This window comes from Pongo pygmaeus, chromosome 1 (genome assembly GCF_028885625.2).
Source record: "Pongo pygmaeus isolate AG05252 chromosome 1, NHGRI_mPonPyg2-v2.0_pri, whole genome shotgun sequence".
NCBI lineage: Eukaryota > Metazoa > Chordata > Mammalia > Primates > Hominidae > Pongo > Pongo pygmaeus.
The window spans coordinates 112389441-112414582 of record NC_072373.2 but is presented as its reverse complement, the minus strand read 5'-3'; the positions used below and the strand labels follow the sequence as shown (position 1 = coordinate 112414582).

At 40.6% G+C, this 25142-nt stretch overlaps 1 long non-coding RNA gene across 1 annotated transcript; it reads left to right on the top strand.

The window, feature by feature from the left end:
* LOC129031662 (uncharacterized) lies at nucleotides 1–25142 on the top strand. Its single transcript, XR_008501083.1, has 3 exons — nucleotides 1–238; nucleotides 1054–1167; nucleotides 24930–25142. It is a non-coding gene; the product is annotated as an uncharacterized LOC129031662 (long non-coding RNA).

Here is a 25142-nt window from a genome sequence, read left to right as displayed (position 1 = left end):
AAGAAAGCCATTCTCTGAAACCTTTCTGGGGCTGGAGCACTTGTCAAGAGTAAACAGAAAAGGAATAAAACTTGCCTCTTTTTTTGAAAAGCCCAGCTGGACAATGGGCATATTCAATGGCCAAGGCCTCCTCTAATTGCTGGCTTGGGAAGAACTGGAGATAACTCAGCAATGGAGAGACAAGGAGGGCTCCTAGGGAACAACTTGGAGACCAAGGAATCTTGCTGAATGCCAGCAGGTTGCAGACACCAGGTGATGGCTTTTTAGTTGCCATTACAGCCCTGAAGATTGAGTGCGGATTTATTTCATCTTGAGAAGTTAATATTATTTAATCACAGAAAGTAAAGGCTCCGTGTAATTTCATTGGAGCAATCAATGAAAGCATGAGAAATGCCACGCCAGGTCATAACAGTAAATACCCCCAGCACCACATTCCAGCTAGCAGAGGTATCAATGGAGGTCTGTGGGTAGACACTCTCAAAAGGTTAGGAATGTGTACTTCTCTCCCTTCCCGAACAACTCTAACTCCTCTAAAGAGTGACCCATTAGCACCATTAGCATCCACTAGTTGTGTAATCCTTTGGTTTGAGAATTTAGGGCAAGGCCTCTGGCCATTATATTTTCTGCTTAGATGCTGAAAAAGGCAGGGCTTCCCTTCATAGTTCAGAATGGTCAGTGGTACCTTCATAAAGTCCTTAACAACCAGTCCCAGATTAAGGTCCCTGTCAGCACAAGCCTTGTCCAGGTGACAGTTTATTTTCTATTGCCCTTCCATATGGAGAAGAACAATGTGAGCTGTCCCAGTACCCACTATATTATGCTACTTCTGATTGTGACTGCACAGGCTGAATTAACCTCCCTGTGATTTAGAAGTGGATGGGTCTGAATTTCATTATAGATATGACTTCCATGTTCTTCTCCTTGGCTGGGGCACAGGGATTTTCTTGGAGGGGTGTTGTCATTACTATGTAGATTGCTTTCCTATCATTTGATTGAAATTTCAGGAAGAAGGAAGGTCATTAATGTAACTTCTTCCTCAATTTCTCATTTTAGAAAATCTGGAAGCAGAACCAGTATAATTCAGCATAACTGAGCCCACTGAGCTCTCCAGGGAAGCATAAATTGAGCACAGAAGCTCTGAAATGGATTGTAACCACAACATCAGAGGTATTCTCAAAAGATCCATTCTCTTGGAAAAAAGTTTGCCAAGTGGAGCTGGATCCACAGCTGCCACTCAAGGCCTGTTTTCCGCAGAGTGCTGTTAAAGAGACTTTACCTGCTTCGTAACCCATCCAGTGGTGTAAAGCAGATGGTGTGAGGGCAGCCACTGCAGGGGTGAGTTCGTGGGTCATTCTATGGGTCTCTTCAGAAAGAGAGCTGCTGTTATATCAGATCCACAAGAAGCAAGGCATGTGTTTCCCAATGCACCACCCTGTCATTTTACCCCCAGAGCCCATTTGGCATCAGCCACCATAAGTAAGGCAAATCTGTTGAAGGCAAGAGACTTGTCAGGCCAAGTTCCCACCATGGCTTTTAGCTCATTGTAGCCTGAACTGGACATACCGTTGTAATTCCACTTCATTCTCCTTACTTAACCAGGATATCAAGAGTGATATAAAGGACATTTACTGAAGTATCAAAATAGTATGAGATCATAAAGAATCTAAATATCTAATAACAAAAGACTGATTAAACTAGAGTTCATCTATATCATGGGATACCACATATCCAGTAAAAAAAAAAAAAAAAAAGACATGAGCCAGGTGCGGTGGCTCATGCCTGTAATCCCAGCACTTTGGGAGGTCGAGGCAGGTGGATCACCTGAGGTCGGGAGTTTGAGACCAGCCTGACCAACATGGAGAAACACTTTCTCTGCTAAAAATACAAAATTAGCTAGGCGTGGTGGTGCCCACCTGTAATCCCAGCTACTCAGGAGGCTGAGGCAGGAGAATCGCTTGATCCTGGGAGGCGGAGGTTGTGGTGAGCCAAGATCATGCCATTGCACTCCAGCCTGGGCAACAAGAGCAAAACTCCATCTCAAAAAGAAAAAGAAGGAAAAAAAAAGAAAAAAGAAAGACATGGATTAACATAAACCATATGAAATTACTTCAAAATATATTAAATGAAAAGGGTAAGGTGCAGAAATTATGTATCATAGGAACACTTTAGGTAAATACAAAATTATTTGTAAATGTACATATCTATATACTAGCATATAAATGTTATACATATAAATTTTATGCTAGACATTTTTTTTCCCAGAATATTCAAAGAAGTGTCAAGAGTGGTTGCTTTTGGGGATATAGGGCTTCTTACTTTTACTTCTTTCTATATTTTTAATGCTAAGTATATATTGTTCTTAATTTTACTTTCATAACAGCTTTCCAAAGTGTCTCCGACCATCCCTCAGGAGACTGTCCAGCCTCTTCCTCTTGACTCCAGGGTACCTTCTATGGTTATGCAGGCTGCATTCTGAACGTCAGCTCCTAGCCCATGGGACAGAATCCAGTCTGAAGCATGCTTGTCTAGCTGTGAACCCTGTCACTGTGCTGCATCCACTCAGAGGCACATCTTTTTTTAATTCCCCAAAATGCCACCATATGGGCTGGTGGCAGCTCTGCACAGCTCTTCATTCTACCTTTCCCTACCACCCACCCTTTATTTCCGCCACAGTTTGATTTGGTTCTTGCTTCTCACCTACCCCCTTCAGTTTACCTCTTCAGAACATCATATCCTGCCTTCCTACACTTAGCCCAGGAATCGGTGAAACTCCAGGCCCATCCACTGCCATGCCCAGCCCAGGCCTGAAATCAAGCAGCCCTCCCAATTTACCCGAAGGGAAGCCATGCGAAGGTGCTCCTGCTGCCCCAACTTCTGCATGTGTACCTGCTGGTATTTATCATGCATAGTTTATGGACGGCAGCTCTGATTATGCACACAAAGGGCAGTGGGCATTGGTACATATCATTCAAAACAGCAGATGATCACAAAATTAGAGCTTTGGGAAGTTGTCCTTGGAAGGTCATTGGTGATTCTTTTTAATATAGATTTTGCCACCATAGATTTACTCGAATTAAAATTAACTCATATTCTGTTTCGTATCTACTGAATGTAGTAGGACTGAAGTAAAAAAAATCTACCAGCAATTAAATTGACCAGAGATAAAAAAAAAAAAAAATGTCTGGGACAATCTGCCTAAAGGGAGCTATATTTAAAACCACATTTAGATTTTTTTCTTTCTGTTTTAACATAGTAGCCTTTTCTCAATACTAATATTCAACCTAAGGCCAAAGTACACTTTCTTCAAACTTTTTTCTTATCTTTTATAAAAATCTTGTGTGAGTGCATATGCTATTAGTGAAATTGGTTTTACAAAGCACCCAAAACCTACTCTTATTTAGTTGTAGCCACCTGAATGTCTGTCAGCTTCAACTCACTTTCTTTGCTGCTCCAGTCTTTGAAGGGAAACATCACTAGCTTATTGATCTTCACATTGCTGGCACTAAATACCATTATTTCGGCTTGCTTCTTTGTCACAACTACAAACATAAATGAAACTTCACATTTTGACTGTTGACTTAAAGGCTTACGGTACCAGAAGGATAAAGGTTTCCAATATATTAATTATAATCACTAGGGGTGTGTGTGTGTGTGTGTGTGTGTGTGTGTGTGTGTTGGTGGGGGGGTTGTTTTGTTTTGTTTTTCTTTTGAGATGGAGTTTCAAAAGGCTGCAGTGCAGTGGCGAAATCTCGGCTCACTGCAACCTCCACCTCCTGGGTTCAAGCGATTCTCCTGCCTCAGCCTCCTGAGTAACTGTGATTACAGGCATGCACCACCACGCCTGGCTAATTTTGTATTTTTAGTAGAGATGGGGTTTCTCCATGTTGGTCAGGCTGGTCTTGAACTCCCGACCTCAGGTGATCTGCCCATCTCGGCCTCCCAAAGTGTTGGGACTACAGGCGTGAGCCACTGTGCCCAGCCATGTGTGTGTGTGTGTATGTGCGTGTGTGTGTGTGTTTACTCATCTTTTGTAATGGTTATGCCTGACTTAGGATATTGGCACATTTTATCAGAGTAATATATATCCACGAAGCCATACTGCTCCTACATGTGAGAATTTAGTTTACGCATTTATGAATGGGTCTATCCGTATCCATTCATGAATGGACATCTTCTCTAAAAAGTATAAAATAGATTATTCTATTCTACAACTATGAGAGCATTAAGAAACAGTAAGTTTTCTTTCTTTCTGTTTTTCTTATTTTCATGGGGTCTCTACTGCCCTGCACGTGGCAGTCTGTATGCTACATGTGATCCCAGAGTTTCTACCTAAGGAAGGAACAGGAAGTATCTACCTAGCCCACAAAAAGACATGACTCTAGCAGCAAACTGCAGCTTGTAGCTCCCAGATAAGTTTGTCAGGATGTTTTGAAATGTCAATTTGAGCCAATGTGCTTTCTGTTTTTATAAGACAATTTAGGGAGGTGGAATGGTTGTCACAGCGTAGGAGTTGTTATCAAGAGTTTTAAATTCAATTGAGAAGGAACCAGGAGGTATACATAAGCAAGGAATGAAAAAGGCATTTCATAATTTAGCAAGAAACTGACACTTCCCTCTTATCCTTTACTGCAAATATTTTGTTTTCTTTTTTTTTTTTTGAGACAGAGTCTTGCTCTGTCACCCAGCCTGGAGTGCAATGACTCCATCTCAGCTCACTGAAACCTTTGCCTCCCAGGTTCAAGAGATTCTCCCACCTCAGTCTCCCGAGTAGCTGGGATTACAGGTGCCCACCACCATGCCCAACTAATTTTTGTATTTTTAGTAAAAACAGGGTTTCACCATATTGACTAGGCTGGTTCGGAACTCCTGACTTCAGGTGAAGTCCACCTGGCTTGGCCTCCCAAAATGCTGGGATTACAGGAGTGAGCCTCCGCACCCAGCCTACTGCAAAGATTTTTAAAAATCAGTGATGATAACCGTAATTGCTAACAGTTATGCCACGTAGAGATGACCAGAGTTGTTCTGTGATAAGAGGAGCCTTGTTTGTAACCAACTTATTGCTTCATGCCTGAGAGCAAAAGTGGCTTAGGTTTAGCTGGGGTTAGATCTCGGGACTGGCACTTACTAGCTATGTGACTTTGGACAAGAGGCCCACTTCGTTACCTACAAAATGGGATTCGTAATAGTGCCTATCTAGTAAGGTAGGATTATGGCTTATGGCTAACAATACATGTGAAGGGTTTAGCACAGTGCCCAGCACATAGTAAGTGCCCAGTAAGAGCTTACTTACCGTTCTGCTTAAGTATTTGAAAGCAGTTTATCTTGTTAAGTAGGCTAACCCACTTTGAATATTTTTCAACAAATGCTCTCTTCCCAAAACATATACAAGTAAACTCCAATCAAGTCTGGGTGAAATTATTATAAATTCCATATTAGCAGTGACCTAAATAAATGAGGTGTCACTGTTTTCCACTATCTGTGTCAATACTTCCCTCCTTTTGTACAGATCACTGAGAGCTGAATTAGCCTAAATAAAATGTTAACGTTGTAATGCCCAAGTGGAACTTATTTAAGGAGTGATTATGGCTAGAAAGTGGTCTGTAAAAATAACTCTCACCCTTACATCATATCACTTGCTTCCAGCGGCGCCTTGAAGTCGTCCTGACAAACAGGCCTGCCCTCCTGCAGACCCAGGATTCTATTCTGCCTCACACATCCCCAACGCAACTGCCAGCTGAGTTCTAATTGCAGAATCGTCATTACCAGGGATGATTGAAACTATAAAAAGAACCCAGCTGAATTTTTCACATCCTGCTGGGTGAGCACAAGGACCAGCTCTCCTGTTCCTGCTCCCTCCCCCAGCAATTATCCTTGGTACATGTGTGGTCTCGCTTCTGCAGGGAGCTCTGAGCAATTGATAGATGTTATCTTCCTTCTTCTCCAAACCTCCCTGCCCAGGAGGTGTGTTGATGACCGTGACAAATATGCCTGGTCTTCCTCCACAGCTGTGGAGACAGGAGGTTCATTTCTTAACCTTTCCTACCTAAGTATCTTGTCCAAAGTCACCTAGAAGTGACAGATCAGAGAGAAATAAGAATCATTTATCCTAGCCCCCTAGGCCTTTGTGACAACCTACTATACCCTATGTGAAAATTTGTCTTTTTTTGTTTTGTCCTTTCTTATTTCAGTGAGCATTTCTAAAGCACCTGCTGAGTCCTCAGTACTGCATTAATTGTAGTGAAAGGGGATATCCAGAAATAAGAGGCCACCAAGGAATTTAAAATCTAGTTGGAAGGCAAAAGGCAGGACTGTTCTTGGTTCTGTAGCTAATAAGTTTAAGAATCAAGGAAAAAATGTATGCAAATTTTACATAAAATTTATGCAAAATAACTTTTCCTATCTGAGAGAGAAAAAGAGCACATGTATCTGTATATTTAGAAAGAAAAAGAAATGTCTGGAAGGATGTGCATCAGAAAAGTTAATGGTAGCCATCTCTGAGACGCTGTGTAACAAAACGATTGAGAAGGTGGTCTCTGAAGACACAATGACACAATCTAGGTTTAAATCCTAATTCTGCCACTGACCATTGCCTTGTGCATGTTACGTTTCACCTAAGTTTCAGTTTTCTTACCTATACAATGGGATGGTAATTGTAGTACCTGCTAGGTTTGTTGTGAGGATTAAATAGGATAATATAGATAGAGCATTTAGCAGTGCCTGGCATTTAAATTCAAGTGCTCTAAAAATGTAACTGTTTCTAGAGATGAGATGTTGAAGGAGAGGCATAAGAGGGGAAGTCTTAGGGGAGGCACGACTTGAACTGGTCCCTGGTGAATGGTGAAGACTAGAATAGTCAGAGGGGAGAACCAGGGGTATTTTGGGTTAGGGAAACATCTTGAAGGAAGAGACAGAAAGGAGCCTCTGCTGTTCTCAAAAAGAGAGAGGCCTGTACATGAACTAAGGAAAAGGTTGCATAAGGAAACACACAGTGGAGACAGAAAGTTTCGTTGTTTTCTCTTTTGCCCCAGCCCCTACGCATGCACAGCCTCTCCCATAATCAACATCCCGCATCAGATTGGTACATTTGTTACAACTGATGAGCCTACCTAGGCACATCATTATTACGCAAAGCCTATAGTTTAAATTGAGGTTCACTCTTGGTGGTGTACATTCTGTGGGTTTGGACAAATGTCTAAGGACTTTTATCTAGAAGGTCTGTGGAGGGTCTGTGCGTCCCTCCACAAAAAGAGACACAGCAATTAAGACAGCAAACAAAACCAATAAACAAAACCGACCTGCAGATAACATCTTGAACAAAACCAGGTATCAAGGCACCTCCATAAACTCCAAAATATCAGACGGTGAGGCCAAAGCACCAAGTAAAATGACCTTATTGATGTCAACAACAAACTAGAAGGAAGCAGAGGAAAGACAAGGAACATGTGAGAGTTCCAAGAACCAGGGAAATCAGAGATGACTAATAAATACTTGGCCTCAAAAGGAGGGGACTCCACTAAGGGGATAAACTGCACAGACCCAGCTGAGGCTGGGAGGGGTCGACTCAGGCTCTAAATGGTGGTTTGTAGTTGGCCAACTTCCCCTTCAGGGGGAGATTCAAAATAAAGAAAACTTTTTAAATGATTCTGCCCGCCCCAACATTATTAGAGACAGAAAAATTGAGTTCCAGGCCAGTAGAGGGGTGGCATGGTCACTGTATGACTCTGGAAGCCTACGGTGAGGAGGAGGGATGGACAGGAACAGAAAGGAATACCTCAGTGCCCCTTCTTTCTGCCTTCCCATCAAGACAGTACGAGGCCTATGGAAAAAGAAAACAACAACACCTCAACCAGTACCTAGGACAGAGCTATGAGGACTTAGATTATGGGGGCAGGGTCGCCTTATGAAGAGGCAACAACCAGCAATGATCAAAACAAGACTCTGATCCGTTGACTCCCTTCATCCTCCTTACAATCAACAGGAATGACCCCAGTGAGAGGCTGAGATTAGGCTTCTCCCCTCTACGTCAAATGTCCTGTCAAATAGCTGACACCTACATGGCAAAATGAAATTACAGTGAAAAATACCAGATAACTGAGGAATGCAACCACTAAAAGAAAGGTAATAAACTTCATCACTCCTACTAGATGGGATAAATGTTAAAAAATTAAAATAGGCCGGGCATGGTGGCTCATGCCTGTAATCCCAGCACTTTGGGAGGCCAAGGCAGGCGGATCACTTGAGGTCAGGAGTTTGAGACCAGCCTGGCCAACGTGGTGAAACCCTGTCTCTACCAAAAATATAAAAATCAGCCGGGCGTGGTGGCACATGCCTATAATCCCAGCTACTCAGGAGGCTGAGGCAGAAGAATCACTTGAACCCGGGAGGCGGAGGTTATAGTGAGCCGAGATCATGCCCCTGCACTCCAGCCTGGGCAACAGAGTGAGACCGTGTCTCAAAAACTAATTAATTAATTAATTAAAAATTAAAATAAGCATAAAGTATACTATCAAAGAGAGAGATTATCGTATATTGTTTGTTGGTGTTGTTGGTTTTTCTGTTTGTTTGTTTTTGAGATGGAGTCTCGCTCTTGTTGCCCAGGCTGGAGTACAATGGCACGATCGCAGCTCAAACTCTGCAACCTCTGCCTCCCAGGTTCAAGTGATTCTCCTGCCTCACCCACCCAAGTAGCTAGGATTACAGGTGCCTGCCGCCATGACCAGCTAATTTTTGTATTTTTAGTAGAGACAGGGTTTCGCCATGTTGGCCAGGCTAGTCTTGAACTCCTGACCTCAGGTGATCCACCCACCTCGGCCTCCCAAAGTGCTGGGATTACAGGTGTGAGCCACTGCGCCCGGCCTGATCATATATTGTTAACATGAAGTAAATACAATCATTTTTAAAAGAACCAAGCAAAAATACCAGATAGAAAAAATATAACAGCTTAATTAAGGAAATTAAGTGAAGAGAGAAAAAGCAGAATGGATTAAGAAAAATTTGAATTTGTGAACACAAGATTCAGCTGAGGAACTTCACAAGGCACCAGGAAGAAAAAAGAGAAAAAAAGAATTAGAATAAAAATTTTAACATCCATGTAATAGAAGTCCCAGAAGGAAAGACAAAGGAATTGTGGTAGATTGCAAAACTATGCTCCTCAGTGAATCTCACCTCTTACAATGCATGATCAGTCCCATCTCGCATTCATGCTGAACTTGATCATTTGCCTTATTTTGACCAATGGGACATCAATAAATGTGATGCAAGCAAGGGGTTGGGGTGGGATATGTGATCATGTAACTTACTGTAGCCAATGAAATATCAGTGAATTTGAAGCAAACAGGCTTAGTAAGCACTTGTGCCAAAAGCTGCTCTGACCATCTGAGGAAGCCTACTATAGCCTTCTTGAGGACAAAAGATCACATGGAGAGAGGGGCCTAGCCACTGCTGTCTAGACGAACCCAGCCCCCTGGATTCTCTTCAGCTGAAAGCAGCCACATGAGTATGGCCAGAGAAGAGCAGTGGAACCACCCAGCCAACTCACAGAACCACAAGAAATAACTGTTGTTCTTTCAAGCCACTAAGTTTTGGGTAATTTGTTATGTATTTAGCAATAGATGATTGATATGGGAGACAATCTATGAATAAAAAATGACCTAAAATTCCCAAAATAAAAGATTTTAGACGAAATAAATATTTTAGATAGAAAGACTAACACAATACCAAAAGAACAAGAAAAAAAAAGGCGGAAAAAACCTCCCTTAGGATTTATAGTATAATTCCAAAAGGCAATTCTACAATCATTCAGAAAGAGAATATATGACTTACAAAGTAACACAAATACATTTGACATCATTTGTCTCAATTGTGACGTGGGAATCAATAAGTCAATGGAGTGTTATTTCCTTTTTTTTTTTTTTTTTTTTTTTTTGAGATGGAGTCTCCCTCTGGAGCTCAGGCCGGAGTGCAGTGGTGTGATCTCGGCTCACTGCAACCTCCACCTCCCAGGTCCTGGTTCAAGCAATTCTCCTGCCTCAGCCTCTGGAGTAGCTGGTAGCTGGGATTACAGGCATGCACCACCATGCCCAGCTAGTTTTTGTATTTTTAGTAGAGATGGGGTTTCACCATGATGGCCAGGCTGGTCTTAAACTCCTGACCTCGTGATCTTCCTGCCTCGGCCTCCCAAAGTGCTGGAATTACAGGCGTGAGCCACCGCGCCCGGCATAATGGAGTGTTATTTTCAAGGAGTAAAAATAAAAGGACTTCTAACCTAGAACTAAACTTTCCCATTTAAATGTGAATATTCAGTAAAGATATTCTTGGGTAAACAAGGCTAAAGGAAATTTAACATGCAAGAGACATTCCAAAAAATACTCCTTGGCTAAAAACTAATGAATTAACTCATCAACTCAAAAAGTTAAATACAATAAAGAAGAAAAACAAAACCAAAAGTGTTTTCTTCGAAAAGATTTGTAAGATAGACAAACCTCTGGCAAGAGTAATGAGGGAGAAAAAGTAAGATATAAATAAATAAGATATAGAATAAAAATGGAAAATAAAAATATAATAGATTTTAAACATAATGAAAGAATATTATGAGGAATGATATGCTAATAAATTTGATTACACAAATAAAATGGAGGCAGAACTTTCTCAAGCAAAATTATTGAGGCAAGAAGAAATAAAAAATTGGAATCAACTATAATCAGTTAAAATAGTCATCAATAACTCTGTACCTAAATGTGCACACACACACACACACCCCTCTTGCATGCACACCCACACAAGCCTCAAGTAAATTTTATGAAACTTTCAAGGAATAGATACTCTGTCTCTTATCAAAGATGTTTCAGAAAAATTTAAAGGCCTGAAAGTTACCCAACTCATTTATATATAAACCGGGTTCCAAAATTGAAAGGACACAAAAAAGCATCCTGTATGCTAGCAACAGCCAGCTGAAAAATATAATATAAACAAAATACTATTTTCAATAGCAACAAAATAATAAAATATCTAAGAATTAACCTAAAAAAAGAACCTCATAGGGAAAATTTAAAAACTCTATTAAAGGACTTAAATGTTTATGCACAAATAAAAAGACATACCATGTTCGTGAATGGGGAAAGTTCAAAATTATAAAGAGGTTATTTCTCCTCCAAATTAATCTGCCTACTGTAATTTTAATATTTTAAGATCTTAAACATATACATGGAATAAAAGTTTATAAATAGCTTGTAATCTTGAAAATAATGAGTTCATGACAAGAGGGAGAGATGACAAAAGAGAAATAGGGCAGAACACACTGTGGCAGATATTAAGTATAGAACATAAAGCTGTAATAATAAATATATTCATATACTGGAGGAAGAAATCACATGAAGGTGTACTAGAGACAAGGAGATCAGCTGAACTCTCAGATGATCACAAAAGTACAGGCAAGGGGTGATGAGTCTCAGCATTATCTTTGTAGACTAGCAGTGGGAACAGCACAGCAGGGGCTGTGAGATATATTTTATCAAAAAGCCTGGAGGATTTCCCAACTGAATGGATATAGGGGTCAAGGAAAAGAAAAGATTGAGTTGTGCAATGGGAGATGAGTCTGACAAGATGGATTAAAGATAGACTGTGCAAGATCCTTTATAAGAAGTTAATCTTAGAAAGGTTAAGTGTTGGGGCACATAGGAAATGAATCGACAGAGAAAGAGGCCAATTAAGCTAATTGGAGAAACACCCATTAAACTGTTGCAATTGTCAGGTAGGGAATGATGAAAGACGGAACTAAAACTGTGGGAATTGGGATGGGAAGCGGGGAGGTAGAGATGAGAGATATTTAAAATGTTGAATCTAAATGACTTGGTACATTAGTTAAAGTGGATAGCAAAAGAGGAGAAGGGTTCAAGAAAGCTCTGAGTTTTCTAGCTTTGTTAGGAGGTAGGTGGCAGCAGCCTTAGGCAAGGAAGTCCAGGGGTCACCATTTCAGCCAGAAGTCAATTTAACTTTGAATATCCAAGTTTGGATGCTTCCTACAAACGAGTAACTGGAAAGGAAGCTCTGGAACTTCAGAGAGAGGTTAGGCCTGCAGATACAGAATCGAGCATCTGACCAGAGTTTGGGAAAGTAATCGAAGCCATGGATATGGCCATATTTCACAGGAAATGAACATAGAAGAGGAAAGTCAGGTGGTCCAGTTCTCCAGGAGTCTGTGGTCCCAAGGCAGAATCCAGCACTGCCTTTGAGAGGCACAGGGAATGCCAGGAAAAGTGAGAGCCACATTTGGCAACTGTCACATCACATCTGCTCTCTGTGGCATGGTTTCCTCACTGACTATCAGAATACATAAATATATGTAGCACATCAAACAGACAAGTCCACTCTGCACAGATCTGCCTAAATATTTAGACAGAGCAAAGCAGTGACAGAAATGATTAAGAAATTGAAATTCCAGTCACTAAAGGTGATCAGTGAAACAGAGAACAGCTTTCATTTCAACCTCTCATCATCAGACCCATGGTTGACTTGTCACTTCCAGAATGAGGAAAGAATAGTTCAGCAAATGTGGGAGGCTTTGTAGATTTCTGATGGTGTGGGGGTTAGCCCTTAATTCTCCTTTGGTGAATTTTCTTCTTGTGGCATTCCACCATCAGAGGTTAGGCTGGGGAAGTGAGCAAAGGGCAGGGGATACGTGCAGTTAAAAGAATATTGAATTTGGCACCAGAAGATTGCATTCAAGTCCCAGATCCACGGGTTACTACCGATGTGACATAGCCTCCCTGAACCTGTTCTTATCTATAAAATAAGAATGTTAATTCCTGACCTGCCTACCTCCCAGGGCAGGTGAGAGTCGAGAGCTAATGTGTGTCAGTGGTTTTTGAACTGTGTTCTTCAGGGTTCCGGGCTTCCTCTCTGAGCCCTTAGGTGCCACAGCTACAAGGGGGAATGAGCTTAAGAGGTATAACCAGAGGCAGTGCTTTCGCTCCCCCATGCCTGTCTATCCCAAAGCAGCCCGACTTTTATCTGTATCTACTGCTAAAAATACAGAGGGCAAACTCACTGCCCTGGTTTAATGTTGGATGAAAAAGAACATGTGGCTGAGCGTGGCTCGTGCCCATAATCCTAGCACTTTGAGAGGCTCAGGTGGGTGGATCACTTGAGGCCAAGAGTTCGAGATCAGCCTGGCAAACTTGGCGAAACTCCGTCTCTACTAAAAATATAAGAATTAGCTGGGCGTGGTAGCATGCACCTGTAATACCAGCTACTCAGGACACTGAGGCAGGAGAATTGCTTGAACTTGGGAGGCAGAGGTTGCAGTGAGCCGAGATCATGCCACTGTACTCCAGCCTGGGTGATAGTACGAGACTCTGTCTCAAAAAAGAAAGAAAGAAAAACAAGAAGTATCTGAAATGAGCTTTTTGGATTATCTGTGAACTGAAATATCTGGTATCCTCTCTTCATTATCAGATAATTAAGAATTCATTGTATGTGATTTTTATTATAATAAGTTGGCTCCTAGTACTATCCTAAATTACATCTCCTATAAGACCACGGATTTACTTATCCTGATTACATCTATGGACTGGGTGCTGAGTTGCCAGGTGAAGACTGCTACCATCTTCTACTACTCCTGGTTTAATTGCAATGCCCCATCCTGCAGCCCAGCAGAATTGCTGTGAAGATGCAGTGTCCCAGCGGTTCTCTGCTGCAGAGACACCATTCAGGAGACTGAATCCCTGCTCAGCGCTGAGCTCCCGGGGAAGAATTCAATTTCCCTCAAAGTTTTAACACAGGCCGGGTGCAGTGGCTCATGCCTGTAATCCCACTACTTTGGGAGGCTGAGGCAAGCAGATTGCCTGAGCTCAGGAGTTTGTGACCAGCCTGAGCAACACGGTGAAACCGCGTCTCTACTAAAAGACAAAAAAAAAAAAAAAAAAAATTGCTTGGGCGTGGCAGCGTGCACCTGTAGTCCCAGCTACTCGGGAGGCTGAGGCAGGAGAATTGCTTGAACCTGGGAGGCGGAGGTTGCAGTGAGCCGAGATTGCGCCACTGCACTCCAGCCTGGGTGACAGAGTGAGACTCCGACTCAAAAAAAAAAAAGTTTTAGCACATTATTTCACACCATTAGACCAAGCTCTATCACAAAAGAAGATGCCAGGGACGAGAAGCAGAGCTTAGGTTTTCTGCAGGCAGATCATTAATGACTTTACTCTGGTGTATCTTAACAGGGTTCTCAGGAGCTCAGGATCTGAATGGTCTTTGGCAAAGTAATGTTAAATGGGTTGACAAAGGAAAGAATCAGCTCCGCTCTAGTTTTACAAAGAGTGGCATAAATCCTGATCAAGATAGTAACCACAGGAGATGGAGTTAATTAATCATTATTTGTGTATAAGAATACCATAAGTTACCCATGAGTCCCTCCTTTATAGCAATAACACCCAAGAAATGGTAGTCAGAAATAAAAGGAGTATTTACTTTAGGAAAGCTCTTAAATTCTCAATTATCTTAACCTGTGAAGACTGCAGGGCTTTCAATCCGCATCTCTCCAGGCAGTAGCTTTTGTAGTCAACCCACTGTTTCCAAGGTCTGTTTCTACCTTCTCAGGGATGCGTCACACAGGGTTTGTTTCTCCTCAGGTGTTGCTTTCTCTAATGCCTCCTGGTCATCCAGCCAGGACATGGGAGGAAGTATGGCAGATTTTGTCATTTCTTTCAACCAGGGAAAAGGGAGGACTGGAATAATGTTTCCTAAAATTGTGTTCAAGGCCTTGGTAGTTTCTGGATGTTAGCCCTTTGTAAGATAAGTAGATTGCAAAAATTTTCTCCCATTCTGTATGTTGCCTGTTCACTCTGATGGTAGTTTCTTTTGCTGTGCAGAAGCTCTTTAGTTTAATGAGATCCCATTTGTCAATTTTGGCTTTTGTTGCCATTGCTTTTGGTGTTTTAGACATGAAGTCCTTGCCCATGCCTATGTCCTGAATGGTATTGCCTAGGTTTTCTTCTAGAGTTTTTATGGTTTTAGGTCTAACATTTAAGTCTTTAATCCATCTTGAATTAATTTTTGTGTAAGGTGTAAGGAAGGGATCCAGTTTCAGCTTTCTACATATGGCTAGCCAGTTTTCCCAGCACCATTTATTAAATAGGGAATCCTTTCCCCATTTCTTGTTGTAGTTTCTAGCATTATAGGAACACGAGAAAAGTTTTGGGTCTTGAAGTATGGTGAGCAACAACACCCTATGTAGGAGCTAAAGGGAAATTCCGGAATCCTTCCTTCATTTGCCCCAAGTTGGAGTAGGAAAGAGGCACACAGCCCTGTTGGCAACTAGGAGAGCCATAGGATCCCAGCTCCCATCAGCTTGCATCATGGAGGTCTGGAGTGAGGACCATGTAAACTGAACAGCCAGGCCCAAAGTACAGAGTCCATACTGTCAGACCTCATTTGGAGATTTCTAGAACCTTACCAGGAGCTCCTCTTGCTTCTTCAGAGAATTTAAGAACACAAGAATTACCATATGAGCTCAAAACATGATCCATCCAGCCTAGAAGTTGCTTTATCATGAAAACTCCAGAGATGTGTTATGGCAGGACATGCTGCCCCCAAAGCCTCAAACCCCAGATGTCTTTAGCTATTGAGAGTATTTCTAGGAGCAAACTCTCCTTAATTTGGAAGAACCCTTCTATACCATAGGCTGAGGAGAACAACAGAAACTGGGAAGAAAACTAGTTAGTTGTGGAAAATCTATTTGTACAAAGCCCTGTGATAGGTTCTTTTACAATAAGCATCTTTAAGACTTTCAATAACCCTATGAATTGGGTAATATTACTGCCCATTTTCCAAATGAGGAAACAGAGAATTAGAAAGGTCAAGCCCTGTGCCAAAAACCACATCACTAATAAGAGGTAGACTGATATTTTCTTCAGCCTTTGCATTCAATTAACTAATTGCTAAATCCTAGGGGTTCTGCCTCTTAAATAAGTCTCAAATCACTCTCCTCTTTGCCAGTTTTATTACCATGAGCCTGCTTTAAGTCTTCACTGTTTTGTTTTGACCATTGCAATGACCACTTAACTGGCCTTCCTACATGTCTCACTACCCCCGCTTTCCCCTTCCCCCCCCACCCCACTCCACCCACCACAGCATCCTTCACTCTAGCCATGTTTTGCCCATACCACTCACTATAGACTGTCTTAATAAAGTCTTTTTTCTTCCTTTAAGTCCCAACTTATGGCATCACCCCCTCTGAGAAGCCCACCCTGATATCTCAGGCACACTTAGAAGCTCCTCCCCAGTTCAGTACCTCGCGCATGGGTCCTTCACAGCAGTGGTTGCATTGTAGCAGAATTGGCCCTTTAAGTGTCTATATCTCGCCAGAACTATGAGCCTTTTGCAGACAGACACCAAGTCTCTTTTCATCCATTTATCCCTTGCACTTACACTGTCTTGCCTACAGTAGGCACTCAAGAACTTGTTGAATAAAATGAATGAATGGAATGAGTGAAATTTTTAAATACTTACCAAATCAAAGAAATGAGTAAATGAAATTTTAAACAAGTTATCTCTGACTCAAAAGCTACACTAATAAAGGAATCTTGAATCATTACTAGAATGTTAGATTTCTCTTGTAAACACAAAAGGAACTAGAAAAATAATTATAGTTATTTTTATATAGTTATAGTTATTTTTATATATTTATATAGTTATAGTTATATTTATATAGTTATAGTTATTGATATGTAAAATTTGAATTTCAAACAGATGAAGTAATATTATTACTCACTTCAGCTACAAAGGGTACACATGGACCCATAATACATCATATTTATGTAACACTTCATAGTCTTCAAAGGATGTTTATATACTCTATTTCATTTGAATCTAACAGCAATCCAGTAGGGTAAAGCAGAGGAGGTGTTTATTAACCCAGTTTTTCAGATGAGGAAACTAAGGATCAGGGAGGTTAAAGTGACATACCCAAAGTCACACAGAGGCAGAAATAGAAAAGATCCTGGCCCGGCGCAGTGGCTGACGCCTGTAATCCCAGCACTTTGGGAGGCCTAGGCGGGTGGATCACGAGGTCAGGAGATCGAGACAATCCTGGCTAACACGGTGAAACCCCGTCTTTACTAAAAATTAGCTGGGTGTGGTGGTGGGCGCCTGTAGTCCCAGCTACTCGGGAGGCTGAGGCAGGAGAATGGCGTGAACCCGGGAGACGGAGCTTGCAGTGAGCCGAGATCGCACCACTGCACTCCAGCCTGGGCGACAGAGTAAGACTCCGTCTCAAAAAATAAAATAAAATAAATAAATAAATAATAGAAATAGAACAGATCCGAAGAATTCTAAGTGCAAGTTCATCAGTCTTGTCTACCAGGTAACCTCTGATAGCAGGCTTTGATCATTCCATTGACAGTGAAAAGGTGCAATGATTATCACTCTCCCGAACTTCGAAAATCCCCTCCTGACTAAGGCAAAAGGGTCCCAGGCATCTTAAGAGGCCAAAAGACTGAGGGCAGACAACTCCTTCAGAGTCAAGACTCCATTACGTTTGACAAGCCTCAATCTTCCTAGCAGACAGCTGACACTATGATTGATTCGGCTGCTCCATTGTCTCAAGCTCTAGGTTCCTTTCTGAAGGTTGTGGCCAGAAAGGATAGGTGGGGCAAAGTCAAGACATGGGAGGGGGGCAGAGAGGTAGTGAGGAGAAATAGAGGCAGACAGACCTGGGTTCAAAATCTAGTTCTACCTCCTTGCTTTTCCAGATGGATATCCAATTGCTGTAGCACTAGTTGTTGAAAACACTTTTCTTTCTCCATTGGATTGCTATAGTCTTTGTTGAAAATCATTTGACTGTATGTGTAAATGGTCTGTTCTAAGGCACTCTATTCTGTTTCAATGATTTATTTGTTTCTCCTGATGCCATACAGTCTTGATAGTGTAGCTTTATAATAAGTCTTGAAGCCAGGTAGTTTAAGTCCTTTAACTTTGTTCTCTCCAGCATTTCTGTAGGCATCCTAGGTTCTTTGCATATAAATGTGAGAGTCAGTTGACAATTTCTACAAAAAACTCTAGTGAATCTATAGATCAATATGGGGAGAAGTGACATCTTAACAATATTGAGTCTTCCAATCCATAAACATGGTATATCTACTTATGTAGGTCTTTAAAATTTTCTCTTAGCAATGTTTTATACTTTACAGTGTAGAGATCTTGCACATCTTTTGTTAGATGTATTCCTAGGTATTATATGTTTTTGCTGTTATTGAAAATAGAATTATAGGTTTTATTTTTTTACTTTTCAATTATAATAACAGCAAATGTGAATTTACCTTGGAGTTAATACAGCTTAAGCGCCAGAGTTCTCCTTTGCAAAGGCCCTTTGCAAAACCTTCTGAGGTAGCCTAGCAGTTTTATAATCATAATTTTATATTATTTTTATTAAGTAGGGCCCTCCAAAATTGTGCACCATCCAGACCACACAATACTTAGATTCATCCCCTGCCTGCTAGTAATGTTCTTGTCTCTCTGAGAGCCTCAGTCTTCTTATCTCTAAAATTGGAATAATCTTTATCTATCTCCCAAGTTTGTTTTTTCTAATGTGGTAAAACACACACACACAACAAAATTCACTGTTTTTTTTTTTTTATACTTTAAGTTTTAGGGTACATGTGCACAATGTGCAGGTTAGTTACATATGTATACATGTGCCATGTTGGTGTGCTGCACCCAGTAACTCATCATTTAACATTAGGTATATCTCCAAATGCTATCCCTCCCCCCTCCCCCAACCCCATAACAGGCCCCGGTGTGTGATGTTCCCCTTCCTGTGTCCATGTGTTCTCATTGTTCAATTCCCACCTATGAGTGAGAACATGCGGTGTTTGGTTTTTTGTCCTCGCAATAGTTTGCTGATAATGATGGTTTCCAGCTTCATCCATGTCCCTACAAAGGACATGAACTCATCCTTTTTTATGGCTGCATAGTATTCCATGGTGTATATGTGCCACATTTTCTTAATCCAGTCTGTCATTGTTGGACATTTGGGTTGGTTCCAAGTCTTTGCTATTGTGAATAGTGCTGCAATAAACATACGTGTCTTTATAGCAGCATGATTTGTAATCCTTTGGGCATATACCCAGTAATGGGATGGCTAGGTCAAATGGTATTTCTGGTTCTAGATCCCTGAGGAATCGCCACACTGACTTCCACATGGTTGAACTAGTTTACAGTTCCACCAACAGTGTGAAAGTGTTCCTATTTCTCCACATCCTCTCCAGCACCTGTTGTTTCCTGACTTTTTAATGATCGCCATTCTAACTGGTGTGAGATGGTATCTCACTGTGGTTTTGATTTGCATTTCTCTGATGGCCAGTGACGATGAGCATTTTTTCATGTGTCTTTTGGCTGCATAAATGTCTTCTTTTGAGAAGTGTCTGTTCATATCCTTTGCCCACTTTTTGATGGGGTTGTTTGTTTTTTTCTTGTAAATTTGTTTAAGTTCTTTGCAGATTCTGGATATTAGCCCTTTGTCAGATGAGTAGATAGCAAAAATTTTCTCCCATTCTGTAGGTTGCCTGTTCACTCTGATGGTAGTTTCTTTTGCTGTGCAGAAGCTCTTTAGTTTAATGAGATCCCATTTGTCAATTTTGGCTTTTGTTGCCATTGCTTTTGGTGTTTTAGACATGAAGTCCTTGCCTATGCCTATGTCCTGAATGGTATTGCCTAGGTTTTCTTCTAGGGTTTTTATGGTTTTAGGTCTAACATTTAAGTCTTTAATCCATCTTGAATTAATTTTTGTATAAGGTGTAAAGAAGGGATCCAATTTCAGCTTTCTACATATGGCTAGCCAGTTTTCCCAGCATCATTTATTAAATAGGGAATCCTTTCCTCATTTCTTGTTTTTGTCAGGTTTGTCAAAGATCAGATGGTTGTAGGTATGTGGCATTATATCTGAGGGCTCTGTTCTGTTCCATTGGTCTATATCTCTGTTTTGGTACCAGCACCATGCTGTTTTGGTTACTGTAGCCTTGTAGGATAGTTTGAAGTCAGGTAGCATGATGCCTCCAGCTTTGTTCTTTTGGCTGAGGATTGACTTGGCAATGCAGGCTCTTTTTTGGTTCCATATGAACTTTAAAGCAGTTTTTTCCAATTCTGTGAAGAAAGTCATTGGTAGCTTGATGGGGATGGCATTGAATCTATAAATTATCTTGGGCAGTATAGCCATTTTCACGATATTGATTCTTCCTACCCATGAGCATGGAATGTTCTTCCATTTGTTTGTATCCTCTTTTATTTCCTTGAGCAGTGGTTTGTAGTTCTCCTTGAAGAGGTCCTTCACATCCCTTGTAAGTTGGATTCCTAGGTATTTTATTCTCTTTGAAGTAATTGTGAATGGGAGTTCACTCATGATTTGGCTCTCTGTCTGTTATTGGTGTATAAGAATGCTTGTGATTTTTGCACATTGATTTTGTATCCTGAGACTTTGCTGAAGTTGCCTATCAGCTTAAGGAGATTTTGGGCTGAGACAATGGGGTTTTCTAGATATACAATCATGTCATCTGCAAAAAGGGACAATTTGGCTTCCTCTTTTCCTAATTGAATACTTTTTATTTCCTTCTCCTGCCTGATTGCCCTGGCCAGAACTTCCAACACTATGTTGAATAGGAGTGTTGAGAGAGGGTATCCCTGTCTTGTGCCAGTTTTCAAAGGGAATGCTTAATAATTAAGAGCTTACCAACCAAAAAAATGTCCAGGACCAGATGGATTCACAGCCGAATTATACCAGAGGTACAAGGAGGAACTGGTACCATTCCTTCTGAAACTATTCCAATCAATAGAAAAAGAGGGAATCCTCCCTAACTCATTTTATGAGGCCAGCATCGTCCTGATACCAAAGCCTGGCAGAGGCACAACAAAAAAAGAGAATTTTAGACCAATATCCCTGATGAACATTGATGCAAAAATCCTCAATAAAATACTGGCAAACCAAATCCAGCAGCACATCAAAAAGCTTATCTACCATGATGAAGTGGCCTTCATCCCTGGGATGCAAGGCTGGTTCAACATAAGCAAATCAATAAACATAATGCAACATATAAACAGAACCAATGACAAAAACCATATGATTATCTCAATAGATGCAGAAAAGGCCTTTGACAAAATTCAACAACACTTCATGCTAAAAAGTCTCAATAAATTGGGTATTGACGGGACGTATCTCAAAATAATAAGAGCTGTTTATGACAAACCCACAGCCAATAGCATACTGAATGAGCAAAATTCACTGTTTTAACCATTTTAAAGAGTACACTTCAGTGACTTTAAGCACACAATGTTGTGCAACCATTACCTCTATCTGGAATTCTAAGTGCAAGTTCATCAGTCTTTTCTACCAGGTGACCTCTGATAGCAGTCTTTGATCATTCCATTGACAGTGAAAAGGTACAATGATTATCATTCTCAGGAACTTCTAAAATCCCCTCCTGACTACAGACAAAAGGGTCCCAGGCATCTTAAGAGGCCAAAAGATTTTAACCTTTTTAAATGGTTAAAATGGCTGACCTTTTCAAATGGTTTTAACCATTTTAAAGAGTACAATTCAGTGATATTAAGCGCGCAATGTTTTGTAACCATTACTTCTATCTAGTTCCAGGACTTTTTCATTATGCTAAAAGGAAATCCTATAACTGTTAAGCAGACACTACCCATTCTCCCTTGTAACAACTAATCTGCTCTCTTCATGGGTTTGCCTTTTCTAGATATTTCATATGAATAGAATCATGCAATATGTGGCTTTTTGTGTCTGGCTTCTTTTATTAGCATAATATTTTCAAGATTCATCCATGTTGTAGTATGTATAATCATTTCTTTTTATGACTAATATTCTGTTGCAGTATACCACACTTTGTTTAACCATTCATCTGTTGATGTACATTTTGGCTGTTTCCATCTTTTGGCTATTGTGAATACTGTTGCTACGAACATTGTGTGCAAGTTTTTGTTTGGGCACCTGTTTCCAATTCTTTTGGGTGTATACCCAGGAATGGAATTGCTGGGTCATATGGTAATTCTATGTTTAACTTATTGAGGAAACTCCAAACTGTTTTTCCTCCTAGAGTTATTTTGAGGATCAAATGAGCCAACACATTTATAAAGCTTTTAGTATAGTGCCTGGCACATAGCAGGAACTCAATAAATCATTACTCAAAGATATAATTCAAATTATATACAAGTTATCAGCAATAGAGTACATCTGCTGTAAAATGTGTCATATGTTGGAGGGAACAATTAGTCCCTGCTCCTGATTTTTTGTGTGAAGTGACCTCCATTAGAATAACATTCCAAGCCTCTTGCTCCATCCACTTTCTCATTCCTTCCAGAAAAAGAGGAGTGATTTACCATCTGGAAGACCAAAGTAGGCCTGTTCTTGTCAGTCCATTTTACCGTTCCCTTGGGATCTACATGCCTGTAGATGCCTACATGCCTGTAGGGAGCATGTATTCCAATCTCCTCTACAATTCTATGCCATAAAGTTTTAAGGGGCACACCCCTATATTGGAGGTCTGAGGCTATTTCACTCAAAGATTGGCATGGCAGATGCAGTGGGCAAATTTAATCTCAGGGCACAGTACTGGCAAGTATACTCGCTAATGGAGCCAAACCACCTTCTCTAAACACCTTCATGAGTAATAAAGATTATATTTTTGATTTACAGCTGCCTGATCCCTGTGTATCTTACACAATTGGTTCTATCAATGAGAAGAAAGGGATATTGTATATTGCTTCCCTCCAAAAAAAAAAAAAAAAAACCCTGATATACCCAGGTAAATTAACAAGCCTACTTCAATCCCCAAGTTCTTCTACTTTGAATCTAAGTAGGTTAAAAAACAAACTTTAAGTTGAGATCAAATATAACGAGGGACTGTCTTTTTCAGAGAATTTTTTATTCTTTGAACTTGGAAAAGTTAAAATTAAAATAGAAAGGCATTGGGCTATTCTGTGGTGTTATTATAGTAAACCTTGATATAGAAAATGCTTCGCAAGCAATTCTCCATTGTGGAGAGCCTTTATTTCAACGTCCCTATATTCTTAAATTACCAACCTTGAGATGGCATTTGTTTTCATTTTTGCACTTAGTAGAGCATAATATCACATTCACTCTTTTTTTCTCCTGGGGTGAATGCAGAATTGATAAGTAGCGAATGTCTTCTTTTAATTCAATTCAATAAACATTTATTGAGCACCTGCTATGTGCTAGGCACTGTGCCAGGCATTCTGGGGGAGACCAAAATGTGTATCCTTCAGTTTCATATGCAAACGGCTTTTAGTTTAGTGGCAAATGAAAAAAATGATACTTACATTAGTATGAGGCAAATTTTAGCTGATTTGGCTTTAAATGGGTTTCAGCCATTTGGTTTGGATGATTAAAATCTAATACATCTCTACAAAGGAAATTGGATTCAGAATTTTTATTTCATTACTATTCCCATGCTAGTTATCCTCCCTTCTGTCAGACTAAATTTCTCTCTTCCTTTGGAAAATGACATGTTTTCTACTGTTGCAAACATATTCCAACCTATTCAACTAGTTTGTTAGCTTATTTTATCTTTATGAACCAATCCTTTAAGCAGCTTAATTGAGTAATTTTTTGCTGCTATTATATTTTTCAGACAGGTAATAGGCAACATCAGGGTAGTGAATGAACAAATTAATGGATGAATAGAATTCCAGACTGAAACTCAGAAAACTCGAATTATAGTTTTATCCCAAATATATCCTTTAGAAATTCCTTTCCCCAAAGTTACTTCTCAGAGTTCGGGATCACACTGTCTAAATTTATGTGTTTGTTAGGTAGATTGAAAGGTGTGGAAAACAACAACATCTAGAGTATTTATGTCCGGGAAAACCTAAGTATGAACATATTTCCATAGATGGATACATTGATCCATTCAAGGCCCAAATGAAAGGTGGCTGTAGCAAAATTATTTAAATGGGGCTATGAAGCCAGGCTGCTCAGCCTTGAATCCTGGCTCTTTCCCCTGCTAGCTGTGTGACCTTGGACAAGTGAGGTGACTTGGATTCCCTCATCTGTAAAATGAGGATAAATCATATTGTCTGCTTCGCAGATTTGTTTTGGGGAATAAAAGTGAGTTAATATTTGCAAAGTACTTAGACCAGTCCCTGGCACATGGTAAAAACTCTGGAACATCAGTTGAAATGCAGTCATGAGTTTGGGATACAGAAAGAGGGCTAAAAAATAGTGCCCCCAAAGGACATAAGAAGGTAGAAGGCAGTAGAATGAAGTGAAACAAAAGAATGGGCCAAATGAAGAGAAAGTTGTACACGAACACAAGGCAAGTGTTTGGCTCAGAGAAAGATAGTGACTCCATTGCAGAGTATAGAAAGAAAGGACCCAAACCTTTTTGTTTCTTGTTCTATATGACCCTGTACAACTCACTTGACCTCCCTGTCGTCTAATTCCTCCCCTACAAAAAAGATGACAGGCAGTAGAAAGTAGTGGTTAAATACCAGCATAACCATTGACTAGCTGTGTGACCTTGGGCAAGTTACTTAACCTCTCTGGGCCTTAATTTCAACTGTTCCATGAGCATATTAATAGTTCCTAACGTTGGGGCTCAGAAAATGATACCCCAAGCATGGTGCTTTGGCATGCTGAGTACTTTGAACTAAAGGAGATTGGAAGCCTCAGAAGCAGCCTCAGAACCAAGGTTTCTCCAACCTTCTCCTGCCCTCCAGTCTTTTGCCCCTCTTTCTTCCCCAAAGTGTCATAGAAACCAGAATTCTTCCTCCCCAACGCAAGTCATAGAAACTGGAACTCCTCTACCCCTGAAGAAAACCGTAAAACCTAGATATTTCTCTAACTTTCCCCTACCTTTCCGTGTAGGAGCTGGTCATAAAGAAATTCTCTGACTTACTGTGTCTGATTGTAGGTTATAAGACCCTCATTCCAGAGTGGTACTGCCCCGTGTCTGGGAAGAAGAAAGGCCACACAGAGAGACCAAGAGGAATCCTAACAGACAGGCCTTGCTTGGTTTCCCCCTCAGTCTCTTACCGTTAGATCAGAACTCTTTGGTCCAACCACATTTCTACATGGCTGTCCATTCTTCATCGAATCTAAGAAGAAAAATGGATAGTTTTCCCTG